The sequence below is a fragment of the Culex quinquefasciatus genome, chromosome 2 (genome assembly GCF_015732765.1).
Source record: "Culex quinquefasciatus strain JHB chromosome 2, VPISU_Cqui_1.0_pri_paternal, whole genome shotgun sequence".
Classification (NCBI taxonomy): Eukaryota; Metazoa; Arthropoda; class Insecta; order Diptera; family Culicidae; genus Culex; species Culex quinquefasciatus.
The window spans coordinates 164,137,421-164,162,227 of record NC_051862.1 but is presented as its reverse complement, the minus strand read 5'-3'; positions in this window follow the sequence as shown (position 1 = coordinate 164,162,227).

The following is a 24,807-nucleotide window of genomic DNA, read 5'->3' as shown; positions in this document are numbered from 1 at the left end:
ATTTATTGACAAAATACATGAAAATTAGAGATAAAATTTCACTCAGTGTGTGTTTTTTGGAATTGCAAAAAATGTTGTATGGAACTCGTTGCAAAACTTGATTTTTTCAGCACTCTTCGTATTTATCCAACTCGGTGAACCTCGTTGGATATATGTACGACTCGTGCTGAAAAAATCCTCTTTTTGCAACTTGTTGCATAAACTACTATTAAGTTTATGTCCCTCGACACTGATCCAAGGGGGGAGGTTTAAAAATTTAAATTACGTGCCATGATTTCAACATTTTAATGAAAAAAGTGTTTTAAAATGCATTATACACCTGTCCAGTTGTTTTGCCATCATTAATTTCCAAAATATCTAAGTATTGGCAAAAATTTCATTCTTTGCGAAAAATATTGTTTTGTGGTGTTGGAATTTTATAAAAATTCAAAACATTTTTAAACAAGCCCAAACATGCTAAATATGATTATCAATGCAGAAAAATGCATTTTAGATTGTTTTCTGTTGATTAAACTTCTATTTTCATGGAAATTTTGAAGTTTTTTGGAAAAATATTTGTTTTGTCCCCTGATTTTTCAGACCAATTTTGAAGGGGGGTGACATAAACTTTGAAAAATATTTGCAACGGCCTTATAGACATTTTAAGGTAACTTTTTTGAAAATAGTCGCAGTTATTTATTGTTTTTAAATTAGTGCCCATGTTTGCTCACTTTTGAAAGAAAATATTTTTGAAAAGCTGAGAAAATTCTCTATATTTTGTTTTTTTTTAATCTTTTTTGATACGAACTTATGTTGCTGAGATATTGACATTAATCAAGACTAACATTTCAAAAGGGCGTAATATTAAGAAAATGCAGCAGAATTGGGTCTCAGATTACGAATATGATGCTAAAAGTAAGAAAATCGAAACCTCGGATAATCGAGTGTAGACTGTACAGTACTACAAAAAGCTTCAATTAATATTTCTAAGGTATTTTTTTCCAAAATAATGTAACCTTGCTTGAAAACGCCCAATTTTAATGCAAACTTTTTGTTTTCATTCCTCAATTATATCACAAAGGACTCCCCGAAATGGTTTCGCCTTTCATAATTCCAATTTAATGATGCACTTGCACAAAGCACATCCTCAGACGCATCATGCATCAACTTATTGCGCTGCAATATTTTCCAGAACATTCATTCAGGACATCATAACACACGAATCTCAAACAAAGAAAAACCAAACCAAGTCGCAGTTTCCGTCCCAACGATGATCGGATTTCGTGGAAAAGCCATTTCAGCTCCGACCTACGCCAATCTATTTTCCGTTGCGACGCAGTTTTCCTCCATTGGTCGGCTCCGGGATCGATGGTGACGGTGACGTAACGGCCGGGGGAAAATGGCCGCCGCCACCGAATAAAGGAGCCGCTCGGGAACCGACGTTCTGGAACGCTCCAGAAGGAGCGATTTTCCAGGAGGTTCGCCATTTTGCCTCCATTCTTGTCTGGGAAATGTTGCTGCTTTTTTTTGCCACCTTCTCTCTCTCTAGTTTTGGGTCCGCCGATTTTCGTGCATTTTCGGAGTGCACTTTTCCCTGGTTGCTCCTCAGTACGCATGCATCCTGGCAGTGCACTATCGTGAGCAAGCGTTTTTCTTTCGAGAGTGGGAGAGAGCCCGTCGAGGAGTGAGAAAAATAGTTCGGCAAGTTGGCCACAGACATCCGGAACCGGATCCTGGGAGGAGGTGGTGGTGCATTCTGGATGCAGCGCGCGATCCAGACATGGACAAAGACGAGCTTTTGGCGCGCGCGAAGCTTTACCTTATTTGGGGAGAGCTTTGACGGAGACGGAATAGTTGATGGGGGTAGCAACGACTACAACAACAAGGGGAAAAAGAAGTTACAGAATCCTGAGAGAAAACTAAACTTGGTCACACGATTGATCTGGAAAGTGTGTCCCGGCAGCCATCACCGGTGTCGGCGGTGTCCTCCTCCGGAGAGTGTATAAATAAAGGAAAACCGTTTTCCGTGGTCCCATTCGGAAGAATCGATCGGTGGCGGTTACTTGTGATGCAGTTTTTGAAACCTTCTAGTGCTACAAATAAGCTTTAATTAACTGAAAAGTCTAAATCTAGTTATGTGATGTTCGTTTAAAAGCTTTTCCATCAAAAAACAAAATTCAAAATGGCTTTCGCCCAGTTCCGAGAATTTGCACCATATTGTGAAATACCCGTTGCAGAATTGCACCAACGACGATATCGTTACAAGACCTACGACAACAAGCCGGTACCACAGTGCACAGTGTTGGTTCGTCGGCAGAGAATTTGAGGTTATGGATTCCCATTTTTTTCTGCGACGTAAAATAACGTTGTTTACCTCAAATAAGTGTGCTAAAAACGTACAGCCAAACTTCACAATCTAGAATGGCGTGAGTTCAAGTCCCGTAACGTGAAAAAAAAAAGTTCGACTGTGGTTTTGCGTCACATACACGCTAAAACGCAATACGCGAAAGTGATATCGGGTAAACAAGAGAGCTAGTGCCTGTAGCCCCTAAATGGCGTATTTGGATGCAGTAAGCAAGTCAAAGGTGGGTTGAGTAGCTGAGCAACCGTGCTGATCCATTGAGGAAGGCAAAGAAGGACAAGGAAATTTGCTTGTAACGAAGTTTCAAGGGAAATGTTTGAAAGTTAGATTGTTGTTGTTGTTGTTAATTCATTTATTTATGGCAGTTTTAACCTTCTTGGTCATTCGCTGCCCTTAGTATTAACGATAAAATTTGAAATTATAAAAAAATAAATTTAAATTTAAAGTTAGATTGAAATGTTAAATTTAAAGCTTTTGAAATTATCTTCAATTTTCTCGTTTTTTTTCAACTTGTTATGGTCATAATTACTTTTTTTAGGACTTGTCTTCGAAAAATAAAAATTAAATTGAAAACAAAAAAAAAATCGGTGGGTTTTTTACCACCCTTGGTAAAAAGATTTGATGATTTGAAACAAACAATTTCTATGCTGCCAAGTCAGTATCTGAAACATTCATAGTTGTAAGGAAAATCCAAATCTCTATACAAGCACAAAAGAAACAAAATTGTAACAAGCCATCTCGAAAAATAAAAATTGAATTGAAAAATAGAACTTGTCTTAGCCTTAAAAGACTACAAATATTTAAAAGAAAATGAACGATCTTATTCCAGATGCGGGCTTTGTGCCTTCCCCCCTCCTAAATCGATGGATCTGTTTATCTGCTCATTTTAAATTTTCTAAAATCTGAACGGTAAATCCGAATGAGGTCAAATTTGTTTCAGATCCTCGATTATGGTCTAGATTATGATATGGAGAAAAAAAATAGATAAAATGTCAAAGGAATATTTTTGGCATTTGGTGAAAAATGGCTTTTACCTTTTTTAGGGGTTTTTCCCCTAACAGTGAATTAGTCCACAAGTTGTAAATCAAGAACCACATTACCGACATGGATGAAAATTTGGGAGGATGTAGGGCTCGAAAAATGCAATTTTTTGGATAAATAAACGATTTCAATATTTCAATTTTGAACCGAATTTGTATTTGAAAGCCGCCTGATCAGGTGAAAATATACTCTGAGTTCCCGTAAAAATGGATAAATTCAAATTTGGTATAGAACTAGTTCAGGTTCAGCACATCCCCTTTCAAATGCGCCCAAGAGAGCTTAAATCCATAATGTGGGCTCTAAGAAACCCCCTATCACAAAATTAAGCACTTTTTACCATACACGGACGTCACGCGTGCTCTACAGTAAATTGAGCGCCAAAATTCGGATATTGGAGATAGACCAATTCTGTCATTGTCAAACGATCGGGCGTCAAAAATCGATCGTCCATGATTTTTTGCAGATTTTTCAAATGAATATTTTTCGAGAAACGATTGGAGAACGAAGCTTGATTTAGAGTCGGAGCCAAAAGCAAACCCTATACCTTTCTTTAGTAAGAAAGGCAAAAAGGTACTCGAAAACAAATTCCATATTTCTTAATTTTCGATTTTTTTTTTTGATAATTTTTAGTTGACTCAAAAGGCATCTTTTGCGCTAGAGTTCAGGGTGGTTTTAAATCATTTACCAAGGATATACATTTTTGAAAGAATATTGATTGATGGCAAATGGTATTGTCGAACAAAATTACAAAAATCATTTTAATTTGAAAAATCAAATGTGTAATCGAAAGTGACTTTACACATTTTAGATAAAGTGCACCGATTTTATGTTAGAGGTGTTTGAATGTGAAATTTGCAGCCTGCAAAAAATATTTTCGAAAATTTGGGAAAATTTACAACATTTTTATTACTTTTGGTTGGACTGCTGGTTGCCGAGAAACATCTTCTGAAAATTTTTATTTTGTGAAAAAATAGTTTTTTTCAATGTAACATTTTTCAACTCGCATTATCTTCAATGAATGTTGTACATTCTTTTTCTTTTAAAAAAAAAGTATTTATAAATTTCCAAAATATTTTTATCAATCTAGACCAACATTCCATTTTTTTAAATAAGTGTGTTTAGCCCTTTCAAAATGTTACACTTGATTCTTTAAATACGATTATTTATAGAAAAGAGCGGAAAATTTCATGTTCATTTATTAACATTGAAACTTGAAAAAATTAAGAATTGAATTGAATGAAGAGATGAGGTTGAAACATTCAAAATTTGATGTTACATTGAAAATAAGATTGATTTCCAAAAATAGGCGTACAATTGAAACATTTCGACGTAAACAATTAAGTATCTTGTGCATTTTTTAACAACTGTTAAAAAGTTTTTTAAAATTAATGTCGTTATTTTGAAAATTGTGTCCTGTGAAAACTTTTTTTTTACAAATTAAAACGAAAATGATTGTTTTGTATTTTTCAAAATTCAATAGCTAAAAAAATAATTTGCTGATTATGACAACTGAGTGACAAATTTGGGGTACTTTTGAATTCAAATGCAAAGCAAAGTCTTTAGAATTAGCGGGATTTATTAAACCAGGTTTCAAAATTTTGCAGAATTTAATCGAATCCCCATTATAAAATAACTATTCTCACTGATGTGGATGGTACGATGATGTTTCATTTATTTAAATTTATTTCTAATTACTTATTACCCAAAAACTTATAAATTTGAAAGTCGATCCGATTCAAACTGTACACTGAAAAAAAATAAAAGTAGGGGAGAGTGGGGAGACTTTATCCCCTTTTTTTGTATCGCACATAACTCACATAATTTCTCACAAAACTATGAACTTGTTGCATGAATTGAAAGCTTAAACATTCAACTATGTTTGGCTGATAAGGATATTTTATCAGAAAAACTCTTCGAATCATACCAAGCGTTTTAAAAAAATATTTTAAACCAGCATTTTCAAAATGTTGGGGGTAATTTGATCCCCTTTCAACATTTTGAAGTAATCTTAAGCATAATGTTTCTTATTCATCCAAACTTTTAATTTTCTATAAGTTATAGCAATTTCACATTAAACATGTACGTTTGTGTTCAAAATATAACAAGTTTAGCGTGTAAAATATATAAAAACTTAAAATTTTCTTTTTTAAGACAAAAATTGGGCATGTTTACAAAAGCTGGTAATTTTTGTTTACAAAACTTTTGAAAAATGGTTCAAACTGCAGTAAGTTATGTATAACTATACTAAAGGAAACTATGTACGAAAGCCCAGCCCAATTATTTAATCTTGAGGCTGATTCCAGTGACTGTAAAAATGCAGGGATCAAGTCCCCATAAACGCACTTTTTTAAACAATTGATTGTAAAAATAGTATGACGATAAATTTAACGTCAAATGCGTAAGGGTTTTGGAGTTGATATGTTTATCAAACAATTCATGTATAAAAAATATTTTTTTGAATAATTTTTGAGTGTTTTCTATACTTATAAAAAAAAGAAAAAAGATCTCTTGGAAGTTTTTTGCAGCACTTTTTAGAAAAATGTGTGTAACTCAAACATTTTTTAATTTTATTCTTTGTTTTCTACAATGAGTTTCACTCAATTTCGCACTACTTTCTAGAACTAAGCTAATTGTTTTACCCACATGCTGACGAGATACAGGCTTGGGATCAAGTCTCCCCGGGGATCAAGTCTCCCCACTCTCCCCTACTTAATTCCTAAATTCTGGAAATTTTGGCTCTTTAACTTATTAAGTAATACAAAAAAAACCCATTACTAAATAAGGAAAATAGGCAAAATTCCTAGAATAAAGGAATTTGGTACTATTTTTTTTATTTCAGTGTATCGTTCTGGCTTGTCAACAAATTGAAATTTCCAATAGCAATTTATTTTGAAGCAATAAATATAAACCAAATAAGGTCATGAATAATCAAACCCTCTTTGTTTCTCATCTCATAGTATTTATTATACCTTTATTTGTCTAGGAAACTAGTTCACTTCTTTGTCCTAGATTGGAATGTAAGAAACCTTGAATCAGGAACAACAGCATGAATGGCACACTTGAAGTTCCTTCTGTGGATTTTCTATGACTTAAAACTCAGCTCAACGACATCTTCTTGTCTGCTGCATTCCATCCTGTCAGGAAATGATATTTGATTTATTTTAAATTACTTCAGAATGCAAATCGGTCTTTTCTTCCTACAAAAAATGACAAAAGTTTTCTTCAAGGACTAACCGAGGACCAAACTCTAAACTAAATCAGTATAAAAAGTGCCAACTTCGGGCACTAAAACCTTTGTCTGCAACGACAAAGAAAATGCAGCAGCCGCGGTGTGTTGCATCGTCGCGTCACGTTGCTAGTCGTGCAGAGTGTTGCAGCGCGCTGCACCGACACAAAGAAGAACCCAGACAACCGAATGCTGTGACGCGTCGCCAACGACAACCACTGACGCGCGTCGTTGCCATAGTAGACGTTGCCTGGCACACACTGACGGATCGCGACCTACCACAATGCGCCCTCCACCCAGCAAATGTAGGGAGAGTTGCCCCCACCAGCGGTTCCACCCACCGAGAGACAAAGACCGTGGTTGATTTGCCTCCCCACCTACCTTCGAAGTGGGATTTGGTAATTTTTCAATGAAGTATTAGTAAAACATAAAAGTATTACAAAAACTCCCTTTTCAAACAAATCACAATGAAATGAAAAAAAAATCCTTAGTACATTTCCTCCACCCTTTGAAGCCCCACCACCGAGATCAAGAGAGAGAGAGAACTGCATTCGGGGAGAACTTCGTGGGGGGGGGAAGCTCTCATCTCTCGATCTGTTTGTCTGTCTGTCTGGCGTCTGGCGTTTCCCGTTTCCTTTGTCGGCTGGCTGGGCTGACGTCCTTGCATCCCACCACACTCTCACACTCTCCATCCTCCCACCCAGCTTGGCATCTTCTTCTTCTTTGTTAGTCTACGTTTGGCGTCGCGTCAGTAGTGGGTGCCTTCCTACTCATACAAACTCAGACTGGTGGGGAGGAAAGGGAGAAAAAGTGCACTTCAGATTTGGCGTAAAGGAATGGGGATGACGATTCAACACGTCGATAAGCTGGATGTGTTAGTAGTGAGGGGGGTAGTAAAAGTAGTAATCGGACACATAATTAGTTTTGTATGGAAAAGTAGTTGTAAAGCGTCTAATTCATTCTGATGTTCTCTTATGCGGATTTTATATAAATTTATTTTTTGCAACGCGTTGAGCAAAACATTGTTATATTTAATGCTTTCAATTAAAGTAAATTTATCCGTACCGTTCAAATCGTTTACACAGCAAAAAAAAGTAGTAATCTAGTTGTGTGTAAAAGGCCAACATTAGTTTTGCTTTACTTTGTGAAATTTTATGTAATATTACACCCTGAAATATGTAGCCCATCAGTACGGGAAACATACTTTGTGGAAATAACAAGCTCATATATGCATGCGTTTATCCTTACCATTCTTAGGCGAACGGGCTAAGGCGCCCGTCCTTATTGTACATGCAGTGTGTTGTTATTAAGTGTCTTTTGTGACGAATGTGATTCTAGCTGTGTCTTTGCCGTGAGGCATTTAGAAGATTTTAAAACTTTTATTACAATTTCGAATATGTGGATTATAAGGCCACTTTCATTTCATTTTTTTACTTCCCCTCCTCCTCTAAAATTAAATTTTAATTGGAAATTGAATACATTCTATTTTATTTTTAAAGTAAATTATTTTTTTGCAAACAAGCATTAAACTTAAGGAATAAAAATGCCTTCATATTTTCAATTTTAGTGAAGTTTAGATGTACACAACCGTAAAGCAAAAGTTTTTTTTTTTGGCTAGGTACACCCAAACGGTGGTCGCATGATTTTGATGCATAGCGGCATGAAAGTATATCAGAATCTGCATGAAAACTGTCCTCATGCTTTTTTTGCGATATAGGGGTATGACATTTTTGCCCGTTACCGACAATTATCGACATTACCGACAGCTTTTTGGTTGTATTTTACAAAAAAAAAACCTTAACAGAACGAGGATTGAACCACGAACATTTTGGTTTTAGATCCGACACGCTATACCACCGCGCCATGGACGTTTGTTGAAATGACAGTGAAAGAGCACCAACATATTCTTCTCTTTGGATTGTTGCTCGGGGACGGGCCAGCTTTATATGTGTTGGTGAGAACTGCAGATCGCTAAAATATTTACACGCGGGCAAAAATGATCTACGGGCTTGCTGCAAAAAATGTTATAAAATGTGACATTTTCTGCAGCAAATCCACTGTTGCAGATTTAGAGATATATTTTTCCTTTGGGTGTATGAGTTTTTTGTAGAAACTTTGATTTTTTGAAAACTAATTAATGCAAACTAACTGTACATCTGTGTAATGCATTTTCTAATAAGTTTTTTTTTATTGGAATGCTGAGTTTCTGGCTTGTAATTTAAATTTTAATGTTTTTTTTTATATTTTTAAAATAGTAAACAAAACACACAACATCTTTCGAAATAATTAAATAAAACTTAACAAAACATATTCATACAGATGATTATTATTGTTTTTTACAACTACAATTTTTTTCCAATTCTAAATAACATTAACAATTTGAATTTTACAGCATTTTTTAAAATGTTCTAATTCGAATTTCAAGTCTGAATTTGTACAACATCTGAAAACTCAAACAGCCTTTTTAAATTACTTAAACATTTTGCATTCATGCAAGATGTGCGATGTTAAATATTCGCAGTATTTTTTTCTTATTACTAAATACTCATAATTGTTACTACTGCTTGAAATAAAGCCCCCCTCCCTCAACATTGTGTTGATCAAAATTTTCAAAATTAAATCAGCTATTCAGATTTATATTTATTGTCCAGAGTCAAGGGATTAAACTTCATAAAATATTTGAAACGACCTTATTTGTTTTCAATGTTTTCATATTTTTTTACCAATTAAGATCTGTTGTTGGCTCAGCTATTTAATTTAAAAAACATGGTAATTTCTGTCGGATTGGGAAATTTAATATTTTTAAATTTGTTAGTTGATTTAACCAGAATTTTCAATACAAATAAAAACATTCGAGCAATTCTCTGAGATTTCGGTCATTCGATTTTTTTTGTATTTTTTAATCCGGCTGAAACTTTTTTGGTGCCTTTGGTATGCCCAAAGAAGCCATTTTGCATCATTAGTTTGTCCATATAATTTTCCATACAAATTTGGCAGCTGTCCATACAAAAATGATATGTGAAAATTCAAAATTCTGTATCTTTTGATGGAATTTTCTGATCGATTTGGTGTCTTCGGCAAAGTTGTAGGTATGGATATGGACTACACTGAAAAAAAATGATACACGGTAAAAAAAAATTTGGTGATTTTTAATTTCACTTTTTGTCACTAAAACTTGATTTGCAAAAAAACACTATTTTTAATTTTTTTTATTTTTTGATATGTTTTAGAGGACATAAAATGCCAACTTTTCAGAAATTTCCAGAATGGGCAAAAAATCTTTGATGTTAAAATATGAAAAATTCGTGAAATTTTCCGATCTTTTCGAAAAAAATACTTTCAAAAATTTAAAATCAAGACTAACATTCCAAATGGGCGTAATATTGAATGTTTGGCCCGTTTGAAATATTAGTCTTGATTTTAAATTTTTGAAAATATTTTTTTCGAAAAGATCAAAAATTTTCACGAATGTTTCATATTTTAACATTGTAAATCGGACCTATATTTGCTGAGATATCGACATTAGAAAATGGTGGGTTGTTTGGGTGAGACTTAGAAAACATCAATTTTCCTGTTTTTTAACCTTTGCATGGCTATATCTCACCAACTATGGGTCGTATCAACAAAGTTCAAAAAAGCAAAATATAGAGAATTTTCTCAGCTTTTCAAAAATATTTTTTTCAAAGGTGGGCAAACATGGGCACCAATTTTAAAAAATAAAAAACATCGACTGTTTTCAAAAAAGTTACCTAAAAATGGCTATAACTTGAAAACGGTGGACTTTATCAAAAATTCACAAAAGAATTTTTTGATTGCAAATTTGATTTTACATCGAAAAATGAAGTTAAAAAATTGCGACCAATATTTCGATTTTTTGAAAAAGCATGTATTGATTCAAAAAATTATAACTCGGTCAAAAATTTTTTGCCCATTCTGGAAATTTCTGAAAAGTTGTCATTTTATGTACCGTCAGTGGGGGTGACATTGGGTCTGGGGGGTGAGATTGGGTCAAAGTGATTTTTTACGGATTTTACCATTTTTCAGGTTATTCTCAATTAAACTGAATTCTGTTAATGGGGCTGTGTAGGGGACATCTTAAGATGACTTCGCTGAAAAAATCTCGTTTCTAGAACAAATCCTGTTATTTTGGCAGATGTCTAAAGTTGGGGTACGTTTTTGGCCAAAAATGACCTCTCGAAAAATCATTTTTCTAATATTTATGTTAGAATTGCTCGAAAACTACCCAAATGTTTGAAAATCTCCACTTCAAACATTGTAGCGTGTCAATACGATTCCCTCGAACAAGAAACGCTGTTGGATGACTTGTTTTTATCATATCGTTGTATTTGAGCATCATTTTAGTTTCATTTGACCCAATGTCACCCCCTCTAAGGGGTGAGATTGGGTCAATTTTCAAACTATTGGCATTTAAGGTAGTGTTCATCAAAATCCACCATATTTTGGGAAAATGTTAGTAAACTATCTAAGAACAAATCTACGTTGAAAGATTTTCGATGTTATTTAAATTGTTTTTGTTATTAAGAAATTTCGAGAGGTGTATCGTTTTTTGACCCATAGTCACCCCCACTGACGGTACTCTAAAACATATCAAAAAATAAAAAAAATTAAAAATAGTGTTTTTTTGCAAATCAAGTTTTAGTGACAAAAAGTGAAATTAAAAATCATCAACATTTTTTTTACCGTGTATCATTTTTTTTCAGTGTAGTCCATATCCATACCTACAACTTTGCCGAAGACACCAAATCGATCAGAAAATTCCATCAAACGATACAGAATTTTGAATTTTCACATATCATTATTGTATGGACAGCTACCAAATTTGTATGGAAAATTATATGGACAAACTAATGATGCAAAATGGCTTCTTTGGGCTTACCGAAGGCACCAAAAAAGATTCCGCTCGATAAAAAAATACAAAAATTAAAATTAAAGAAAAAAGACCGATTCCGTAGAGAACTGCTCATTCTCAAAGTAAATTTGAAAATTGGTAAAATGCACCTTTAATCGAGGTTTATAATTAATTTTAATTGTGGTAGGTTTTTTTTAATTGAAATTTTTCCTACTTTAGATTCCCTTTTGCTAGTTTTAAGTACTACTAAATGTAAATTTGTGAATTCATAGCTGAAAGGAACTCCAAAACTCTATTTTAGCGCATTAGAATAACAAACTGTTTATTGATTATTGAAGAAGTAAAAACTGAATTGAATTGAAAAAAAAATGTATTATAAATAAATATTATAAAAAATAGTGTATGTGGAAGGTGTAATTTAGAAAGGTTGAATATTACCTTTTTTATGATGTAATTTTTCAAATGAAAAACTCTACACAGCAAAAAATTCGATGGTAAAATCGCATGCAAAAGCATGCACATCACCTTCGTCAAAATAAACACTTAATATTACACACTGCATGTACATTTTTTGCAAAAACAACAAAAAAGTTGCAACCAACGAGATTCAAACCCAGCATTAACAGTGAGGACTGGCGCCTTAGCCCACTCGGCCATCAGACCGAAGAAACGCTGTAAGGATAAACGCATATTTGAGCTTGACACTTCGGTCAAGTAGGTTTCCCATACTGATGGGCTACATATTTTAGGGTGTAAAATTACATAACATTGCATAACATAATGCAATATTTATTTTCCACTCAGGCCTTTTACACGCAGCTGGATTACTACTTTTTTTGCTGTGTAGGTTTAGCAATGGTTTAAGCTCGAATTTGTATCCGGGCAATCTGTTGCTGTATTTTTATGACAAATTGTACAAAGAAAAGATTTTTATTCGATCGTTTTGAGGTTTCCAACTCGGATGTTGCGGTCATTTCAAAGAAAGCTAGAAATCTGGTAAATTTGGGTTGGAAACTTTTTATTTGAGGTCAAATATGTAATTAGGAGTCTCTTGAGGCACATTCATAAGAAATTTGATGAATATGAACATGAACCCATCGATTTCCATCGTCTTTTCTGATGAATAATCCTATAAAACTGAAAATAATCTTCAAAAAAAAAATGCTCTAGACCCCCCGACGAAATATTTCGCCAGACCCCGCAAAATGTCGAAAAGACCCCTCTTTCATGGTGCCAAATATCAGACTTGCTGAATTTTTTATCTTAATGTTCTCGGAAACATACACCATGGATCAGGGTAAAAAAAATATATTCGATAATGAATTTAATTTTTAAGAATTTATGGGAAAAAGGGAGAATTTTTACTCACTACTTTTTAATATTGTTTCACTATCAGACAATTTGACAGTTGATCTACATTTGTAATCTGTTTGGTAGCCAGCTTAACTTTCTTAACTTTTTTAATCACTACTCAATATTATAACTAAAAACCTGCAACAATATATTAAAATGCAATTTTCCCAAATTGCATTTTCGCCACTCCTGTTTCACAAATTACGTACACACCAAATTCCTTGGGGGCATATCGCGCTCCCAAAACAAAAAACGAAACAAACCGCCAACCAACCCAGCCAAACCATCAATTTCGCACTGTCACATGCTGTCGCAATTAATGAACAAATTATTTCTCGTACAAGCCACCGCGCGCTCACTAAATTGCGCAAATTGCCAGATCATATCTCGTTAGGAACTTCTCTCTGCCGAAAGCCAAAGACCGCGGCCAGGAATTCAAGATCTCCTCGTCCTGGACAGTGGAACAGAGTGCAGAACATCAGCCCCAAGAAGTCTGCAACTGTCGCCCGCGGGCAGAGCGAACCTGCGAAGTCTCGAGCCAATAATAATGAGTTGCACCATCATCAGTCCAATCCTGCGTTAATTAATCAAATACCGGCCGTTTAAAGACATTCATTTTAATTGTAAATTTATATCCCTTCACCCGGTTTTTTTTTACTTCATTACGTTTTCCTCTGCTTTTCAGAAAGAACCCCAGCTGCACTGGGCAAAAGCTCACGAGAGGTGCGCGGAAATTTTCGGAATCCATCCCAAGGTAAATATCATTAAAATTCTATTATAAAGTGTATCCACAAACGGCTATTGACCGCTGCTGGGTTTTTCATCTTTTGTTTTAAGTCGATTCAACCTGTCAGCAAGTACGGGGTGTGCCTGCTAGGCCACTTCTCATTGGCCATTATTCGAGTGCATGAGGTTAAGGGTCTGAACTCAGACTAAAGGGCACTCAAATTAGTTAATCTGCCAGAAAGCTTAACTCTGGGTCCAAGGTTAATAATAGTGATTTAAAATTGTGCAATGAGGATTTGCAATGACGGTACGTCATTCTGGGTCATCATAACAGTGCTGCCAAATATTATATCAATTTAAGTAGAAGGATTCGAAAATGTGTTATTTGAATAATATAACTAAGGAATACAATTGCATGTTACCATTGAACACTGTAAATCGCTGCTGAATTTGAAACCATATTTGCAAACAAACGAAAATTTTTTGTAGGAATTTCGTGATCGGTTTGGTGTCTTCGGCAAAGTTCTAGGTAATGGTGAAAACTATTTAAAAAAAAAATTGAACAGGGAAATTTTTTTGACGATTTTTAATTAAAATAAAAATTTAATTTTCCAAAAAAAAAATTACTTGAAATTTTTTGAAGATTTTTTTGGAAAAAAATGTTTTTGGGACCATCCATGAACCACGTGGAAACTTTAGGAGGGTGGGGGGGTGTATGGCGGTTATCCACGCTCCATATAAAAATGTTTTTTTTGGTATGGACAATTGCCCACGAGGGGGGGGGGGGGGGTTGAGATTTTCAAAAAAGTGTTGATATTGTTTATGGATGGTTCCTTTTGGAAAAACAGAAAATGACCAGGAAAACTTAATTTCACTTTAGTATTTAATGCAAAAAAAAATTTGCAATCTATAAAAGATTTTATGATAAAGTGCACCGCTATCAAAATATAGTCACTTAATGTTTTTGGCAGAAAAATTCCAGTTTTTCTATTTTTTCAACTTGTGTTTATGATTGACCATTCCTGGAAATATTTTTTGAAAAGTCGAGAAATTTCCAATAAGATTGCCAAAAAGACATTAAACATTGGACGTCTGGTTGTTGAAATGCAACGAAACCAGGAAATTGAAGCTTTTTAAGTCTTATTCAAACATCAATTTAATTTATAGTATCAATATCTCCGAAGCAAATCGTTCTATTTCAAATGTTAAAAAAAATGTGAAATTTTGCTATCGCTTTGAAAAAAAACACTTTTGAAAATTTGGAATCAGCTCAAACATTTTAAATTTTTCAGTTAAAATTAAATTTTAAGTGAATTTATCTTGAAAACGGTGCACTTTATCAAAACATCTGTAAAGTATTTTACGATTGCAAATTTTATCCTGCATTAAAAGCTGCACTAAACAAAATTGTTTTGAGACACCATGAACTATATTTTTTTGACTGTCATATGATTTTGAAAATAAACATGATATTTTTAAACATTGAAAATAACCTCATTATTTCGTGTTTCGTCGGTTAGATCGTCGAATACGTCGATTTAATCTTGCCTAACATTTCGAATTGTCTTAAAACTAAAGAACTTTTGGCCCTTTGGAAATGCTATGCTTGATTTTAAAAACATTTCATTTAAAATGATTGAAAAACTGCACAGAGATTTCATTATATAACATGCAATGCAATGGCATAATAAAAAGTTTTTAATTTCGCTATATTTTTTTGTCTAAGTTTTGTGAAAACTTATATCTAAACTGATGTATAACGCATTTTACAAAAAAAAAATCATTGAAATGTTGAAACCAATGTTTACTATCATTTTATTCATTCAATCTGATAGTAATAAGATATAATTGAAGTAGGCGTCAACAAAATGAAAAAGTCAAAAATAAACTCAAAGAAGCTAGGTCTAGGGTGAAAAATCTGCAATGGAAAGATTTTTGTTTTGCAATTTCCTCGTTAAATCAATAACTTTTCCTGTCATTCTCGAACGACGAAACAGCCTACTTTTCGCTACCAATAATAAAAGAATGGAAAATTAATACCTTTCAATGCCAGTGCTGAAAAGTAGAACTTTTTAGCATTAGTACCGAAAAGTAACATTTTTCAATATAATTTTCATTTGAACGGTGAATTTTCTTTACACATGGATGTTTGACAAAATGTTCCATTCAAAAAGCATTTTTCGGAATTGCAAAAAATGTTGTAAGCAACTCGTTGCAAATCTTGATTTTTTCAGCACTCGTCGTATTCATCCAACTCGGCAAACCTTGGACAACGACTCGTGCTGAAAAAATCTTCTATTTGCAACTTGTTGCAAAAACTCCTTTTTACTACCAAGAGTACTTTACTCATGGGTTCATCCTCAAAAAAAGTTCATCTATCAAAAAAAATGTACCGGTACCGAGATTCGAACTCAAGACCTTCGGCATATTGAACCGTGCCTTTGCCGTATGAGCCACCATGGTTCGGTAACTAAGTGGTGATCATTTGTCCATATACGTCTCTCAATAGGATGAACTGTTCCAATGAACGAATGAACACGCGAGAGGACTATACTCTCGCAAAATAGCACTTTCCTCACGTTTCTTTTCGTGAGGGCTATCCCCTCGTTATTTAACTTTGGGTGTACGCTGTGCAATAAACTAGCCTGGAAATAATTGAAATCAAAATACAAAATTTGGCAAATCTTAAAAATAACTTTCTCGTATTGAACAGAGTTGTCAAATCTACAAAATCAATCTTAAACATCTTCGAAGAAACACTTCTCCACATCTCCAAATTCCGAGTCCAGAGAATCGTTCCCTCAAAATTAATTGAGGGCTCAGCGCCAAAATCGAGAGAATAATGCTATCAACTCACACCACCGGATCAAATGAGTTCATTCGTTAATTGAAACAATAAATCTCCAACAATCGTCATACATCGACACCTGACCACTCCTTGTTCATCAAGCTGTGGTGGCCGAGGCAGTTAAGTCATTGAGTTAGTATGTCAAAGGTCTCTGGTTCGATTCCCGTAGTTGACACTTTTGGTTTTTGTTTCAACGGATGAACTTTTTTTTTTGCAAATGAACCTCGAGAAAATAATTCTCTCGCCCATCTCGAGCTGTGTTCTCTGTGTCCGTAAATGGTACCACTATTCTCTCGTTTCGAGGTCATTATTCTCTCGGACTAGCGTTGCCCAGTTTTGAGTGCAAATATTAAATTTCTCCAAATAATCACTTTCCCAAATGACTACAGAAAAATGTAATGTTTGGAGAAAACATTATTCGAGAAATTAGTCTTTTGAGAATGAGGACATTTGAAAAGAGTTTTTTTAGAAAAATTGTTATTTCGGTAAAATACTATATTAAGAACTATCAATTACAGGAAACAGCTGTTTGTAAAAAAATCAAATGACTGTTTGAGTTTTTTACGTTCTACGATAATAAAAAAATCTTTTTGAAAAATAAAAATATAAATTTAATTTAATTTGTGGTTTTAACATTATTTCATTTTTTACAATGTATTTAATATGTATGTAATTATAAAAAAAAATAAAAAAAAGAACAACTTCCTACACTGCACTTCCACGATGTCATCGTGGCCGGCCCCAACCAACAGCCCCTTAGTGGGAATTGCCCTCGAATGACACTCTCGGATGATTTATTCACCTGCACATTGGTCATATCCATTTCAGACCCACATTAAAAGTAAGGGTTTTACGAAAGGAAGGATACAAATAAAAGATACACAAACAGCATGTCCGAGACTGTCTACTTGGCTGGCCAAAAAAATGCAACCAGCCAGAGTCCTTCAAGCTTAAAACTGGCCCATCGTTCTGCGAATCAAATTCCATCATCGCTTTATCGTTTGGAAGTTGATAAAAAAAAGCTTTGCGGCAAACAAAAAACGCTAAATTGACCGATAATTTGCTGTGCATTTTTGCATAATGTTAATTAGTTTTAATTTAATTTTGGTTTAATTTGGTTTTGTTTCTGCACGCCGCCATTTCTACACTCACTCTTCTACTTTATTTTCTTTTTCAAACCTTATTTTTTCTGTTAGCATTGTTCCTCCTTAACAAGGTCCCATAATGAGCCCGGTCCCGAAAGCGCATCGGGAGTCCGACTGTTCGTCCACTTGTGTTTTTAATTTAATTTGCTCGTTTTAAGAAATGAGAGGTTATGTTACACTACGGCCTAGCGATCGCTGCAGGACAGGACGATTGTATTGTAGTCTTTCGTTATTTGACGACGACGACGACGCTAATGATGATGGGACTTTCGGGGTGGAGTTTTTCGCACGTTTGCTGAACTGAGCAGGGAGCATTGCGGTTAGGGTAGGGTGCCCCCTGAAATTAGAGTTTGGTTGTTTGCACCTTGTTATTCGTCTTCAATTGTCATTAGTTTGTGTGCTGATTATTGTGATCAGTGGTTTCAGTGGGTCGGCAAAATTACTAGGGACATGTTTAAGAGCGACTCCACGGACAGGGCATACCCCTTTGCATGGGACGTCGTTTGGACCTCATCGATCTGCCTGAAATTTTCAGGGGTTATTTGTACATATAAAACTAGCATCTGGGCCAAATATGAGCAATCTAGGTCAATTGGAAGTGGGGCAAATCGGGACACAATGTTTAATGGTTAAAAACGTCAAAATCTTAAAAAGGCTGCAAGGCAAAATTCTAGATGCATCTCAAGGAGCCTAAAAAATGCAACAAAATGCGGGGTGAAGCATCCCAATTGGTTAAAATCTATAGGGATTTAGTGGCATTTCAGTGAAAAATAGCACAAGTTTCAAACTCAAATAGAAAAGTGTTCCATCCAGATATCAACTCGATTCGACTTGGAGCTATTATGGGACATCTGGATCTACCATCGGACACTGAAAACGCTTTGGATTAGGCAGTTGAACATATTAAATAGTCACGTTTTTCTTTCAGTGATTTTTTTGGTTGAAATTTTTTACTCGAGGATCCCTTAGATAAAATTGTCCGGTGATAATTTCATCATATTCATATTTCTGAGACTATTTCAAAATAGCAACGTTCATATTTTTTTTTTATTTTCATCAATTTAATCCATAAAAAAAGTTAATAAAAGTAAGAAACTTTTTTTTCTGGTGACATCTAGTAGGGGAGTGTGGGGTAATTTGTACACCCTAAGTAAATTCCTCTGCCACGGGCTGTATGGATATTTTCAAGAAATGTAGATGACACCAGAGGATAATAGAGACCATATTTGATGGAAAAAATTCATTCATTTCGATAGAAAACCCGTTTTTATCGCACAAAATTAAAAGGTGTCCAAATTACCCCCACATTGTGGGGTAATTTGGACATGTCTTGTGGGGTATTTAGATTTTCATCCATTCAAATATTGAAATAAATTTATCTGGATTAATAATAAGGGGTTTTGTGAAAGTTCTCATTGCTCACATTCCTCGTTGAGTGTTTTGAAACTTTAAAAAACTCAACCAACCATGAAAGTTACTTTTTTGCCTGTCAGGTAGACTTTCAGGTTTGTCCAAATTATCCCACAAGCCATGTCCTTATTATCTCCATAGCATGTCTATCAAAAATTGCAATTTTTGATGATAAAAATGGATAAAATGCACAATATTTATACGTACATATCCCAGGCATCGTCCAAGCAACCCCCTTCAACAAAAATTGTCCACTTTTTTGCCATATAATCCCTGCAAAACCTTTTTTCCCAACCCTCAAATATTAGAACTTAAGGCAGTGCCAACCGGCCTTTTGAAACTTTTACATATCTCGAGTTTTTTTTTGAAAAGGTCCTATAAACCAAAATTCCAGTTTTTGCCTTTTGGGTGTTTTTGAAACCGCCTTAAGTCAGGGGTATTAAAAACACCCAAAAGCAAAAACTGAAAATTTCGTTTATTTGACGTTTTCAAAAAAAAACTCCAGATATAATACCAAAATTACTCAACCTATTCCAACTTATTTGATTTGTCCATACTCCTAGGCCATTAGTAGTACTAACCTTATCACTTAAGGGGAGATTAACTTTGCCACATAGGGTTATTTTTTTCATTGTTTGATTTTTTATATTTTTTGTATTTAAGATATCGTAAAACCCTTTCAATCAATTGTTGTACACATCATGGAGAATGTTTGATGAAAATATGAACATTTTTGGGGGTCATCCATAGAAACTGGGTGGTCGATAAACGACGTACTTTAGTTATTTTAATATAAACTAGTATCCAATCCGTTCAAATATAGGCAATATAGGTATCAAACTTCATGATTTTGAATGGCCCATTCAGACAAGATAATTTGAGGTCAATTTTTGGACCATGGCCACTTCGGAACCGTTTCTGGGTACCCCCGGGGAACCTATGAAGTGGCCAATATCATATCAGAGCAAAGCCCATCAATATGGGTATCAAAATTCTTCATTTTTCAATACATCTCAAAAATGGTCTTCCAAAATATTTTTCTGGCCACTGGCCACTCCGGAACCGGTTCCGGATTTCCCCCGGGTAAATCTTCGGAATGGCCAATATCATATCAGAGCAAAGCCCATCAATATGGGTATCAAAATTCTTCATTTTGTCAATACATCTCAAAAATAGTCTTCCAAAATATTTTTCTGGCCCCTGGCCACTCCGAAACCGGTTACGGATTTCCCCCCGGGGGAAATCTTCGAAGTGGCCAATTTCATATCAGAGCAAAGCCCATCAATATGGGTATCAAATTTTTTCATTTTGTCAATACATCTCAAAAATGGTCTTCCAAAATAGAAATAGAAATCGCAAAAAAACATCAAAAACCCTATTTTTTCAACATTTTTATTTTTAAAACCGCTGTAACTTCACAAGGATTGGACTCCCACTATCGGTTTGTGAAAATTTTGACGTTTAGAGCACTTTACAAAAAAACCGTTTCAGTAAATGATTTTTTTATTTTTTTAGGTGAGTTGCTCCATCCTGCATTTTTCTTGAGTCTTTTTGTAACATTTTAGGCTATCTTCACAAAAATTAAGAACGAAAAAAAATCGTGGGCTCCTCCTCAAATTTGACTTTTAAACTTAAAAATCGAAAAATCTCGTAAAAGTAGAGTGTTTTTTTCTTTCAGTGTATTTTTTTCGGAAAGCCCGTCAAATTTCCTACAAGTTTGTCTCTGACCACTTTTTGATACGATGCAACGGCTTCGAGGTACAGAAATTTTTAAATTCTGAATTTCAAAAATATTTAAAACACTTACGCCCTTCTCAAATGTCATTATCGAGTGGAACTGGCTCCATATACACAAAAATGGCTTATATAAGCGTAGGATAACATGTCTACAAAGTTTCATTGAAATCGGAGAGGGTCGAGAAAAAAGTACCTGAAAAATTCCTGTTTTGGGCTTTCATTTATTGGTGAGATATCGACATTAGAAAATGTTTTTTTTTTTTGGGTGAGACTTGTAAAACTTCAATTTTCCTGTTTATTAAAGCCGCTGTCTTCAATGTTTCTTAGACAATTTTATAACAAATTTTCGGAACTTTGCCAAAAAAAAAATTCGGAAATGGTCACTCATAGTTTTAAAAATCGAAAAAATTCAAATATTTCGATAAATAAAACTTTCGATGTCTCTATATTGAAAACGAAAAATCTGTCAAGCACTTTTCATTTGCAAATTCAAATTTACTTTTGAAAAATATTTATAACATTTTATTTTTTTCAAAAATTCATAACTCGGTGGCAGGATGTTTGACCCTACTTCTCTATGGCTCAAAACGTTGCGAGTTATTGTCCACTAAAATATATAAAAAATTCTCGAAAATAAAAAAAAATATGTTTGAGAAAAAATTTTAAAAAAATCGGCAATTTTTATCCGTATTTAAAACAGTTCTCATCAATACCTACAACTTTGCCGAAGACAACAAATTAATCAGAAGATTCTTTTAAAAGTTACAGATTTTCAAATTTTTACGTACTATTTTTGTATGGACAGCTGCCGAAATTGTACGGAGACCAATGACAAAAAATAGCTTCTTTCAAAATTTTATGGAAATATCTTTTTAAAATACTTTGAACATTTCTCTACCACAGTCAGTATGAGTGCATACCACTCGGTATAAATTCAATTGGTAATCTTAATTTTTCGGAAAAATCTGAAACCTATCAAAGTCACCTCGTCAGATTTTCTGAAAATAAACTCTGAAAGAAAATTGCACGCCATTTCTACGAGATTTCATTCTGTTTGAGTTTTAAAGTCAAAAATTTAAATGAGCCCAAGATTATTTTTTTCGTTTAAAATTGTTGTGGAGACTTTTCTACATTTTTAAACAATTTTTCATACCAATTCGCCAATACGTGCGATTGCAGTGTAAACTTATGAGAATTTCGGTGAGCTTTCCGATAATTTTCAGGACTTAAAAACCAAAACCTGAAACAGAACGTTTTTTTAAAACGAAAGTTTGAAAATCGTCTGCAGGCATTTTTAAACATCTCAACAATTAAAATTGTCGCAGGGAAAGCTTTAAATTTGACTTTTGAACACAACAATCAAAAATTCTTACAGTAATGGCTTACACTCAAACCCCGATAGTTTGACACCAACTGTTGTCAAACGAACGGGGTCACTTTTTAGTTTGACACCCCTTTTACACGGATATCACACATACTACCAAACGTTTGTTTTGATAGTGAGCGTGAGCGCCGTGTAAAAAGTGACAGTTCGTTACTTTTCCGTTTGACTTTGTCAAACCAACGGGGTACAAACTAAAAAGTGTCAATCGAAAAAGAGACCAACCACCGAGGGGATATTTTTCATTTGATTTATTTTTTCAGAAAGCCCATCAAATTTCCTACAAGTTTGATTTTGACCATATTTTGATACAATACTTAGCATCATTCATATGATTGAATTATCAGATCTGGAACCTTTATGTCTTCCACCCAGTGATATACAATATGGTGATATCCAAACTAATGCTTCTCTTTTTTCCAATTAGTATTCTGAAATGTTCAATACTTACCTCGAACATTACTAGCTTTCAACAAAATTCTATTACCAAACGGAATATCCCTCTTGACACCGCTTAGTTCCGGCTGTTACTTCAAGATGCCAACTTATAAATTCAGCATCGATCCGGCTGGCCGGTTAGCCTCTGGTTGTTCAACCAGTTTCGTTCGTACCAAACCGGCCTTGCCGGACTGGCTGACCCAGCAACAGAAGAAGCCGGGCCATACGAGAGAAACTCGTTCGCGACGCGACATCGTCCTCCTCAAGGCTTTATTAATAATGTGTCACACTTTGCAATTGACGATGGAATTTTAATTGAATCAAATACGCACCACGAATTGAGGCCCGGGCCACGATTGACGATGGCCTGCACCGGGGGGAAGGGTAGGGGGGAGGGGCGTTGCCGGGACCATAGATTCATTCATAAAAATTCAGCACGGACCGCGGTGATGTCATGTTAGTATGCACATAAAGCAGTTGGTGCACAGCAATAAATATTTGAAAGGAATTTTGAAAATTTGGCGCTGCAAATAATCCGGTATTGATCAGCATGATAGGGGCCTTTGAGAAGTTGCGAAGCGAGGAAAGATAGCTCCCACTTATCTTCCACGGCTCGTGGATGTAACTTCTGGAGGTCCTGGTCAATAACGGAGTAGCAACTGCGGGTGGGCACCTATGCTTATGCTTATGCTTAATTTGGCGCTGCAAATAATCGCATGTTTTTTTTTTTTTGATAAAACAGTTTTATCTTACAAATTTAAATTTTATACATTTTCAATATGCAACGATTTCACCAACAAAATTTGGTACAGTGTTGCAAGTGACACCGGACGGACATTAACAACTCCGGCCGGTTGCATCCCACTTAAGGTCACCAAGTCAGGGAGGGGAGGTCTACAAGACGCCCACCACAGAACGATGATGCGCATATGAGCTATAACGACTTTGACGTTCTACACTGAAAAAAACCAATTCTCGAAATCGTGAATTAAATTCACGAATGCGAGAACCACGAAGGAATATATTCACGTTCATGGTGCAAATGCACCATACTCATGAATAAATTCCTTCGTGGTTCTGACATTCGTGAACTTAATTCACGATTACGAGAATTGATTTTTTTCTGTGTAAAATGGCCATTCAAGGATTATCCTTCGGTAATGACTGCCGTAGGACAGTGAAATCAACCATGGATATCTCGAGACCGATTTAGAATGTTAAATAAAAAAAAAAAACAAAATAGATAATTTTGAAACAGATTTTAATATAAAAAATATCATTCTTATGAGGTTCTCCTAAACTAAAATTGCTCAATTTTCATTTGAAATCTGTAAAATAACCAACTTATGAACAACTAGTTACCGATTGGTTACGCATAATAAGTAGCTATTGATGACTGCCTTAAACTTGAAAACTGATAACAACACAAGATAGCAACGTTAATGGCATACAATCGTCAAAGGGTAAGCTGATCCGAGACTAAAGTGCATTCCATTTGCCAGTTGCCTCAGTTATGGACTCCAAGAGAGTAATCATTACGCGATATTTATCGCCACTTTTGGATTCGCATTCGAATTTTATAAAACAAAACACAAGAAAAAAACGCAATAAATGTGAGTACTCTTGAGAGTGAAATTAAAAGGTACTCGTTTACCATAATTACAAAGACCTTTTTGCGTTCCCGTTGTTGCGGGCATTTCACTTAATGCACTTTTAAGCAGAGTGGCTTTTACCAATGGAAAAGGAGGTAATTACGACACTTTGCCGAAAATGGTATTTGAAATTTAAATTAAAAGACGATAATATAAGGCTTCAAACTTTTAAAACTTTCGAAGATTTAATCTGCAAAAAAGCACCTCAAAACCACCCCCAGAACGTTTCCAGTGGTCAGGAATCATTTTCAAAAGCTTACCATATCCTGAAAAAAGGATTAATTTCCCGTCGAATGCCACAGAGGTGGACAAAAAACGAGCGAGCCGATCAAAGATTCGGTTCACTAAAAAGAGCGGATGAACCATGGCCTACATAAAAAAGAAAGTCAGTTCTTTTTGAAACTCCAGGCTTTTGAGAGATCCGTTCCAAGATAGAATAATTTTTGAACGTTTGTCTTTTTTTAGTATAGAGTTGTATTACTTAAGGCCGTTGCAAATATTTTTTGAAGCTTATGTCCCTTCACTCTAGCCAAATTCAAGAGGGAGGGGCAAACAAATATAAAAACTATAAAAATTTAAATTACAAGTCATGATTTTAACATTTGAATGAAAAAAGTGTTTTAAAATGCATTTTACACA